Source organism: Bos indicus x Bos taurus, chromosome 10 (assembly GCF_003369695.1).
Source record: "Bos indicus x Bos taurus breed Angus x Brahman F1 hybrid chromosome 10, Bos_hybrid_MaternalHap_v2.0, whole genome shotgun sequence".
NCBI lineage: Eukaryota > Metazoa > Chordata > Mammalia > Artiodactyla > Bovidae > Bos > Bos indicus x Bos taurus.
Window position 1 is genome coordinate 59622480 of NC_040085.1, and position 10665 is coordinate 59633144.

Genomic DNA, 10665 nt, shown 5'->3' on the forward strand with positions numbered 1-10665 from the left:
TTGACTGTGTGAATCACAATCAACTGTGGAAAATTCTGAAAGAGATGGGGATACAAGACCACCTGACCTGCCTCTTGAGAAACTTGTATGCAGGTTAGGAAGCAACAGTCAGAATTGGACATGAAACAACAGACTGGTTCCAAATAGAAAAAGGAGTACATCAAGGCTGTATATTGCCACCCTGCTTATTTAATTTATATGCAGAGTATATCATGAAAAATGCTGGACAGGAGGAAGCACAAGCTGAAATCAAGATTGGTGGGAGATATACCAATAACCTCAGATATGCAGATGACACCACCCTTATGGCAGAAAATGAAGAAGAACTAGAGAGCCTCTTGATGAAAGTGAAAGAGGAGAGTGAAAAAGTTGGCTTAAAGCTCAACATTTAGAAAACTAAGATCATGGCATCCGGTCCCATCACTTCATGGCAAATAGATGGGGAAACAGTGTAAACAGTGGCTGACTTAATTTTTCTGGGCTCCAAAGTCACTGCAGATGGTGACTGCAGCCATGAAATTAAAAGATGCTTACTCCTTGGAAGGAAAGTTCTGACCAACCTAGACAGCATATTAAAAAGCAGAGACACTACTTTGCCAACAATGGTCCATCTAGTCAAGGCTATGGTTTTTCCCAGTTGTCATGTATGAAGGTGAGAGTTGGACTATAAAGAAAGCTGAGCACCGAAGAATTGATACTTTTGAATTGTGGTGTTGGAGAAGACTCTTGAGAGTCCCTTGGACTGCAAGGAGATCCAACCAGTCCATCCTAAAGGAGATCAGTCCTGGGTGTTCACTGGAAGGACTGATGCTGAAGCTGAAACTCCAATAGTTTGTCCATCCGTTGCAAAGAGCTGACTCATTTGAAAAGACCCTGATGCTGGGAAAGATTGAGGGTAGGAGGAGAAGGGGATGACAGAGGATGAAATGGTTGGATGGCATCACCAACTTGATGGACATGGGTTTGGGTGGACTCCAGGAGTTGGTGATGGGCAGGCAGGCCTGGCGTGCTGCGGTTCATGGGGTTGAAAGAGTTGGACACGACTGAGGGACTGAACTGAACTGCTGCTGCTGCCAAGTCATTTCAGTCGTGTCCGACTCTATTCGACCCCATGGATGGAGACCACCATCTGCCTGGAGATCTTTCCTGGAGAATCCCCCTGTCCCTGGGATTCTCCAGGCAAGATCACTGGAATGGGTTGCCATTTCCTTCTCTAATGCATGAAAGTGAAAAGTGAAAGTGAAGTCATTCAGTCGTGTCTGACTCTTAGCGACCCCATGGACTGCACCCCACCAGGCTCCTCCGTCCATGGGATTTTCCAGGCAAGAGTACTGGAGTGGGGTGTCACTGCCTTCTCCGGAACTGAACTGAAAATAAATAAGTTTTAAAAAAAGAAAAGCAAAAAAAATTTCTGTTCATTTTGATGATATTGTTTGTCTTCTGAAGAATTTATTCTTAAATTTGTTTTGTGTGTTACAATGTTTTCTCATTTTTTTTTTTTGGATGTGATTTGTGATAGTTTTGCTATGTGGAAGTTTAACATTTATATTTAGTCAGATTGCTAACTTTTTCTCTTTACTTTTTAATATCATACTTAGAAGGTTTTTTCTACTTCAAGAATATTACTTTTTAAAACCTCAATCATGTTCTATTATTTTTGTGGTCCTTTTCTTTTAAAGTCATTTACTAATTTCAACTTTTTTTTTTCTGTCCACAGATGAAACCCCGTGCCCTTTGCAGTGGAAGCATAGGAGTCTTAACTACTGGACCATCAGGGAGATCCCTGTGTTTCCCCTTTCATGTTTGAATCTCTGATATATTTGAAAGTCATTTTGATACTCTACTTGAGGTAGTGATCCAACTTGATTTTTTGAAAAGCTCTCAGTTTCTACTTGTTCAATATTGAGTAAACAAGGATTGATTGCTCATTTGTTTGGAATCTTTAATGACAGTTTCCCAAAGCTTTGTTAATGTGAGTGCTTAAAATTCCACTTTTGGGGTAGTCTTTAGCAATTCACTCTGCGTACTGTTTTCCCACAACTGCTGGCTGATGGCAATGAGTAAAAAGATTCTGTTGAAACTAGGACAGACTGCAGCTCACATGGTAAGGCAGTGGTAAAATTCACAACAGGAAAGTTGGTTCATTGTTTAAAAAAAAATATCTTGACTGACTTTTTGGATGGGAAAGGTGAAGCCCTCTCTGTCCATCAACCTCAGCCCGGGCATAGTCCTGAAGCCTTGGGTGAACTGCTTTGCATGAGAAAAGTAAAAGGAAAGTGAAGGTCAGAGGCTGGCAGCTAGGAGAATCAGGGGCTGGCAAAAAGATCTGGAGAGAGAGATGGGAGAAGATGGCAACAAGCCAGAGCCTGAGGGAGAATACGGCCAGCAAGAAACAGCCCACCAGGGAGAATAGGTAGTAGCTTTTTAGATCAGCAATATTTAATACTACATTTTAAGTTGTTGCTTGTATTTCATTATGCTATGATATGCTCCTTCTGCTACCCTTCACCTATAAAAACCTATTATACACCAATTTGTATTAGTGGCTTTCTGTGGGGAGTGAATAAAGTGAGGGTGGTATTTTGCACCAGGGCAGAGAGAGATGGCAGCAGCTACCAGGATACAGGGGACTACAGGCTTCAGAATGGACTCATTCTGAAGAAAACAGCCCCTCCCCACTCCAACTTCTCTGCTCTCAGTACACACAAACAACATAAGCTCCACGAGGGCAGGAGTTTTCTTTCTTTCTCTTTTAACATATAGCTGAGATTTTTTGTTGTCATTATTGTTGAACATACAGCTCTCTCTTTTTAAATTTGGCTGCTGGGTCTTAGTTGCTGCACATGAGACCTAGTTTCCTGACCAGGGGTCAAACTCAGGCCCCTGCATTGGGAGGGTAGAGTCTTAACCACCGGACCACCAGGGAAGTCCAAGGACACTTTTTTAAAAAACTGGATATTTCTTGCTTTATTTCTACTGTCTAGAATAGAGCTTGACACACAGTAGTCACTCAGGAAGAGATTGTTGGAATGAATGAATGAAAATCCCACCAGAGATCTGGTTTGACTATAGTATTTAGAATGGGGGTTTCAGGCTGTGCATTTAATTGTTAAAGAAAAGGTGAATCCAGAATGCCAGGATTTGGGATTCTGGCTTTGATTTGTCAGCCTGGAATCCTGCCTGCTTTAGTTCTGATCTCTCATGTGAGATGTCCCTGCATATGTTTGAATTTACTCTCAATGGATAAGCAATTTGTGACACTGTGGTGATGGAGACGTCTTTAATGTCTTCTTTAATTACTTCCTAAATGGAATTACCCTGAAAATGAGTCTTTCACTGCATATTTTCATGACACTTATTATATAACTCAATTAAATCAGCCCCTCACCTCATACAATGAGGTAACTTGAGAACTCGAAGGCAGTTTTTAATCAGAAGCGTATTCTCCATTATGGGATCATTTAAGTTTTGGAAGAGAAAAGCAACAGGAGGGGATGACCTTAGTTCTCAAGTCCTAGTGTGACCATGGTGAAGAAGGTCATTGTCAATAAGGAATGGCCTTTGTGAGTCCAGACAGATGAGAATTGGGACTTCAGTGAAGAATTCTTTTGGAATTAAGGATGCCTTCCCACAATTGTGATTGGTTGATTCTCAGTGACCAGAATCTATGATTGTTCTGTCCTGAATGTGAAATGCACATGCAGAAGTTTTCTGCTAAAGTAAGGGATGGCCTTGGAATTTGGTAGTTTGGGGCTTGGATTGGGGGCTACCATTCCAGGATGGAGGCTTCTCAGCTGGTGCAGTGGTAAAGAATCTGCCTACCAATGCAAAAAACACAAGAGATGTGGGTTCAATCCCTGGGTCAAGAAGATCCCTTGGAGTAGGAAATGGAAACCCACTCCAGTATTCCTGCCTGGAGAATCCCATGGACAGAGGAACCTGGAGGGCTACAGTCCATGGGGTTGCGAAGAGTCAGACATGACTGAGCGACTGAGAATACAGCACATACCAGGATGGCTAAAGTATTTGAGGACAGTTATCCGACTTCAGGAGAAGAGAGAAGGTAACCAAGGGACTTGACCACTGATTCCTTTGAACATACAAGTCTCTGTGATCTTCTGAGTTGCAGTTTTCTCATGCATAAAATGGAAGGAATAATACCTACCTCACTGGGTTTTGGTGAAGTATAGCGATACTCTACCTATGGATACCTTTCTGAGTGCTAGCTACACAGGAAACACTGAATAAAACACGATTCTGTTTAAAGGGCTTCCCCGGTGGCTCAGATGGTAAAGAAACAGCCTGCAATATGGGAGACCTGGGTTCGATTCCTGGGTTTGGAAGATCTCCTGGAGGATGGCATGGAAACCCATTCTAGTATTCTTGCCTGGAGAATCCCCATGGAAGAGGAGCTTGGCAGGCTACTGTCCATAGTGTTGCAAAGAGTCAGACATGATTGAGCGACTAGGCACAGCAGAGCACAATCTGTTTAAAAATGTTTTTCAGATTTGCTTGGAAATAACTATACAGCAGGCAGCTCAGGAAAGTTCAAATAAAGAGCAGGTGGGAGGTCAGATTACTAATCAAGTACATGATTGGCATCTCTCTTCTCCCCTAATTCAGCAAGTGAGGCAAGATGGCAGCCACTCATACATTCGCCAGAGTAGAAACATGGCACAAAATGCAGGGCATGACTCTAGCCTTCAACTGTTTGAAACTTGTTTTAAAAGATTTACTTTTCTGGCAGAGCCTCATAACTAAAGAAAATAAAGATGAATAATAAGATGATCATAATAATAAAATTTGGGGCATATAGCTATGTGCCAGACTCTGTCCTGAGCAACCTCTTGGTATTCCTCCCATTCATCAGCTCTGAGAAGTAGATGAGCTGGATCAGGGAACTTGATGTTCATCCTGTTAAATCAGTCAAATTAGGTCTGGCCAGTTGGTGCAGGCAGTTGTAATCTTTTTGTAATCTGTTCAGTCCTTGAAGACTCTTGAGAGCCCCTTGGACTGCAAGGAGATCCAACCAGTCCATTCTGAAGGAGATCAGCCCTGGGATTTCTTTGGAAGGAATGATGCTAAAGCTGAAACTCCAGTACTTTGGCCGCCTCATGCGAAGATTTGACTCATTGGAAAAGACTCTGATGCTGGGAGGGATTGGGGGCAAGAGGAGAAGGGGACAACAGAGGATGAAATGGCTGGATGGCATCACTGACTCAATGGATGTGAGTCTGAGTGAACTCCGGGAGTTGGTGATGGACAGGGACGCCTGGCGTGCTGCGATTCATGGGGTCGCAAAGAGTCGGACACGACTGAGTGACTGATCTGATCTGATCTAATCTGATCTGATTCAGTCCTTGACCAGGGCTTTCCAGGTGGCGCTAGTGGTAAAGAACCCATCCGACAATGCAGGAGATATGAGATGAGAGTTCAATCCTGGGTTGGGAAGATCCCCTGGAGAAGGGCAGGACAACCCACTCTGGTGTTCTTGCCTGGAAAATCCCATGGACAGAGGAGCCTGGCCAGCTACAGTCCATGGGGTCGCAAAGACTTGGACATGACTGAAATGATTTAGCATGCGGTCCTTTACCATTATTGCTCTTTTCCATCTTCAACTTGTCTGAAAATTTGATCATTGGGCCACAAATACCCCCATTCAAATTGCCAGTAAAACAATGAACTAGTTTAAGAACAGGATAAAACTTTGCATAATGCTTTTGGAAAATCTCTTTGCAGAGACTTTGATTCATAACTCAGCATTCTTTGGGTTTGGCTCTACCCAAGCTTTAAAGTGATTAATGTTTATCCATCTTGTCCACAAGGATATTGTGATTGCTGAAATGCAGATTTATAATATCTACAGCAGGTCTGTGATTCCTACCACACCAGTAATCTTAGGGAAAAAAACCTGTCATGAGTGTTCTTGAAATCAGGGTAGTTCCTAATGATCACAACTTCCTCTTTAAGTGCTTGATATTTTGAAAATAATTGATTCTAGATTTTTTCCTACAATCAACGGTGGGCTTACCAATCACTCACTTTGATTTTATAAAATTCACATTCTGTCCTTTGCTGAAAATCAGAAATTATTTTTAAAAAAGATATCCTTCAGATTTCTCGCACCTCTTTTTTTGTGGGATGCCATTGATGATCTTAGGAAAGTTTCAGAAAAACGATAAATCTGGACACTGAATTTTAAGGTGTGGATTAATGAGGAGAGAATAAAAGTCAGATCTTAGATTTCACACTGCTTTTCCTTAATGAGTTCTAAGCACCTTTGTGTTTTGAGTTCAGCATAAGAAAAAGAATTTTAGTTCACTGGGCAATCTATGTGCAGACAGCTCTTGGGCTTATTTATGGAACATCTCCTTTCTGTCAGGTGGTTGTTTTTTGACAGCACAATGTATTGAATTTGGCACTTACTCATTTTACTCATTTACTCATCTTACTCATTTTTACATGCAAGTCATGCTGTTTCAAATATGTCTTTGATGATTACAATTGCCTGAATATTTAAGATTATCAGAAAACAAGTACAACTCTTAAGAATTGTACTTAATGAAGAGTTTCAACTACTAGTTTTTCAAAGCTTTTCATTCCAAACTTTTATTCTTAAAAAACAAGAGCCCTGATAGAGGCCTAATTCCCTGAACTCAGCTTTGGTTTGTGCATATGGATAATTGAGCTTCTCTTTTTTTCCCTCAGAATCAGGTACAGAACACTGGAGTCTGCAGCACTGGCCAAGTGTCTCTCCTGAGTACTGTGTATGGCATTTCCACACACTTCTGGAAAGAGGTGGCACTAAAACCTGCTGCTTGTAGCCTGGGTGGTAGGGACCTGAGATGGATTACGCAGCTTATTTCTAGAGGAACATCAAAACAGATCACCCCATTTCCAGAAAGCTTAGTATTATTTGGGCTGCTTTTTTAAACACCAAGATCAAAGTCAACCATAGAGGCATTCCTTTACATCATGGCAAGGTTGGGTTTGTGAAAAGTTGTTATAAACTGACTTGCAGATTGGATTCTATTTTAAAAGTACTCTGGTGGTTTAATAGTTGAAAGTATGTGTTAAGATCTTTCTTCTTTAATGTGAAAGAATACTCTATTATGTATATTCTGTGTAAATATGGATTTTTATTTGATAATTTATCTTTAAACAGATTAAAAAAAAATCCTGACTCTGCTTCTTTAAGACAGACTGTGAAAACAATGGTTCTTTCTGCAAGCCAGCATTTCAGGGCCAGATGCCCTGAAATCTGACATTTGACATCAATCAATGTCAAAGGCACTTTCTTTTGGGTTACATTGCCTTATTTCTAAGAAAAATATATATCGTAATTATAGTTGTCTAAAATAATAACTGGTCTTTTAAAATAAGTCTCTTGAGAAACATTAAGTAAACATTAAATAAAGCCTTATTTTAAAAGCTGTCAGAAATTTCTTTTCTGGTTGGGTTTAAATAATGATATCTGCCAGATAATAATAAGATAATTTTATGTTAAAAAGTGATTCAAAGAGAATAAATTATATATGTAATATTATCAATATCAATGTAATCATAAATAATACAAAAAATTGCCATGATTTGAATCACATAAATTTAGATTTTAATGTAAGGTGACTATATCATATGTGATTACTCTAGATATCAACTGCTCACAGCTCTGGCTGTATATTAAAATAACTGAGGAGGTTTGAAAAGACCTTGATGCCTTGGTGCCTTGAGACCCATATCCAGAGACTCTGACTGAATCAGTCTGGGAAGCAGACTAGAAACTATGTTGCCAAAGGTCCACAGGTGTGGACCTAATGACAGTCAAGGCTGGGAACTTCTGTGTAGTTGTAACCTGAAGTGTGCTTGTGAAAGTTCTTGACTTGGAACTTTTACAATTCAGACTCTCAGGTCCCACCCCAAACTTCCCAAATCAGAATCTACATTTTAACCGGATCTTGAGACGATTCATTTGCACTGTGTTTTTCATAGCACTTCAATTTAAAAGTGCGTTCATAGCCATTCTTTTATACATACATTTATTAATTGATTATTATTATTATTATTTGGTCCATTGATTAAGTATCTGGTGGGGACAAACACTGCTCTACATACTGGGAAACATAAAAGTATGAATAAGGGGGCCTTGTTCACTGAAACTTGGTCTCCCCATGTCGCTCGTTCTCCCAAATTCTGGCTGAGTCTCCATCTGGAGCGCGGAACCAGCCATGCTTGCTAATTATGCCTGGGCTTCTAAGATCCGACCGGGGAGGCCTCAGTGTCTCCTCTCCTTCGGGAGAACGGAAGGACGCCTGCAGCCTACGGGTTGGAAGCCATTGTGGAAGACGAAGTGACCCAGAGGTTCTCCTCAGAGGAGCTAGTGTCATGCAACCTCCTCACAAGGACCAATGTGAATTTCCAGTACGTCAGTCCGCGGCTCACCATGGTGTGGGTGCTGGGCGTCATCGTGTGCTACTGTGTTCTCCTGCCTCTGAGGCTTACTTTAGCTGTCATTGGGATCGGTTTGTTTGTTATAGGAACCACCCTGGTTGGACAGCTGCCCAGAAACAGACTCAAAAACTTCCTGAGTGAAGTGGTCCACCTGACTTGCTGCCGCATCTGTGTTCGAGCCCTCTCTGGAACCATTCACTATCATAACAGGTGGGCCAGGTTCATGGTGGATTGATGGGAATCATTCAGAGATCCATGGTCAAGGCTTGTCCACATATCTGGTTTGAACGTTCAGAAATGAAGGACCGACACCTGGTTATTAGGAGACTAAAAGAACATATTGCTCTTAAGGAAGAATTACCCATATTAATCTTTCCTGAAGGAACTTGTAACAACAATACTTCAGTCATGATGTTTAAAAAAGGAAGCTTTGAAATTGGAGGAACCATCCATCCAGTTGCCATTAAGTATAATCCTCGGTTTGGTGATGCGTTTTGGAACAGTAGTAAATACAACATTGTGAGCTACCTGCTTCGAGTGATGACCAGCTGGGCCATCGTCTGTGACGTGTGGTACATGCCCCCCATGACCAGAGAGGAAGGAGAAGACGCAGTCCAGTTTGCTAACAGGGTTAAGTCTGCTATTGCTGTACAAGGAGGATTGACTGAGCTTCCTTGGGATGGAGGGCTGAAGAGAGCCAAGGTGAAGGACACCTTTAAGGAAGAGCAGCAGAAGAATTACAGCAAAATGATTGTGGGCAATGGATCTCTCAAGTCGGAACTGGACTGAATGCCATCCAGGCTTTCCAGAGCTAGTCCTTAGAGATGGAACGGGGTGGAGTTTTTTTTCTTTTTTTTTTGGCGAGGGGAGGAAGGGAGTGCGTTGTTTTGTTTTACTTTTTTTTTTTTTTTTTAATTGTTAACCTTTTCTACAGGATGGTTGTCTCTACCTCCTTGTGCCAGAGGCGGAACCCACGGTGCCCTTCTTGGCTTCTGTTGTTATAGCATTAGCCGCATCAACTGTAAAGTAGTGTACTGAGTTTGAACTGATTCTGCCTTTTGTGAAATGACTGTGGCCTTGTGGATTGAATGAAGTATTTGTACTGGAAAAAGTTCTTCTAAAACACTTTGGGAACTCATTGAGAGGGCAGTTCTCAAGAAAATACCCCAAACTTTGTTCATGATTTGTTTTCACACGCCCTTCCCTTCCCACTTTCCTTAATCACTCAAACAAGGATTGCACATTCGGTTCGAATGGCTGTCATGGTTTTGTTCTACTACAAGGTTGAAAAGAAAAACGGAAGACAGTCTTTAGGAGAACGGACAGCTTTGTGGCCCCTTGATCTCAAAGTTGAAAGGAAATTAAATATTTTTTACTGGCGTGTTAGAAGAGACATCCTATTTGGTGAGCTTTACCAAAGAAAAGTGAATCCCCGTTACAGTGAGTGCATAGTTATATGTAGGTGACTTTCAAATAGACCTATGTTAGCCAGCAACTGGCGATAAAGCTTTTAGTTTTCCAAGTTTCTATAGTAAAGATCTCTACCTGACGCCTCTCCCATCCGTTGATTTGTTTGATCCGTGTCACCAAACACATTTCAAAGAGGAAGAGCCTCTGACAACCACCACCAATTGCATTGAGTGTCTTCCGCAGAGGTGGGGGTGTTGTGAGTGAAGTGGGTGGTGCTGTTCCTCCCCCATCACCCGTTTGTCCTTTAGTTCAGAACTTTCCCATTTTCTTAAACAGGAAAATAAGTGACAAAATTACCTTTTGGAATCTGAGCCTTAAATCTTTTAAAGGGGAAAATCAGTCGGGAAAATCCCGACTGTGCAGCATAAGCAACATTGATAGCAATATAGTGCCATCAGAGTGTTATTTCTCTTCTGGGAACCATGTACAAAATGTGACACTGTCTTACGGTGAATATAAATAAATTCTATATTTCTAAAAAAAAAAAGTATGAATAAGATTTGAGCCTTCCTTTCCAGAAACTTTCAAAGAAGCAGAGTGGGCATAGGATGGAGACATGGAAGCAGATTCAGGACAAGAGTTGCAATCTAGCTCTAATACAGAATTGTCTATAGTCTTCTGGGAAGAAAACTGGAAAGTGAAAGCTTTTTCCATTCTACCCTACTTTCACCCAGGGAGTGCTATTTGAGCTGGGTTTTTGAAATACAAGTAAGAGTAGGGCCAATGTTTTTCATTCTATTTTTATTT

General features: G+C 41.3%; 1 pseudogene across 1 annotated transcript in view; it reads left to right on the forward strand.

The window, feature by feature from the left end:
- Nucleotides 1–9745, forward strand: part of LOC113899648 — a 31001-nt pseudogene extending 21256 nt beyond the window's left edge. Inside the window, exons 2-3 of the transcript XR_003512949.1 lie at nucleotides 6709–6832; nucleotides 8265–9745. The product of XR_003512949.1 is annotated as a glycerol-3-phosphate acyltransferase 3 pseudogene (transcript). The remainder of the gene's footprint in view (nucleotides 1–6708; nucleotides 6833–8264) is intronic.
- Nucleotides 9746–10665: the final 920 nt, after the last annotated feature.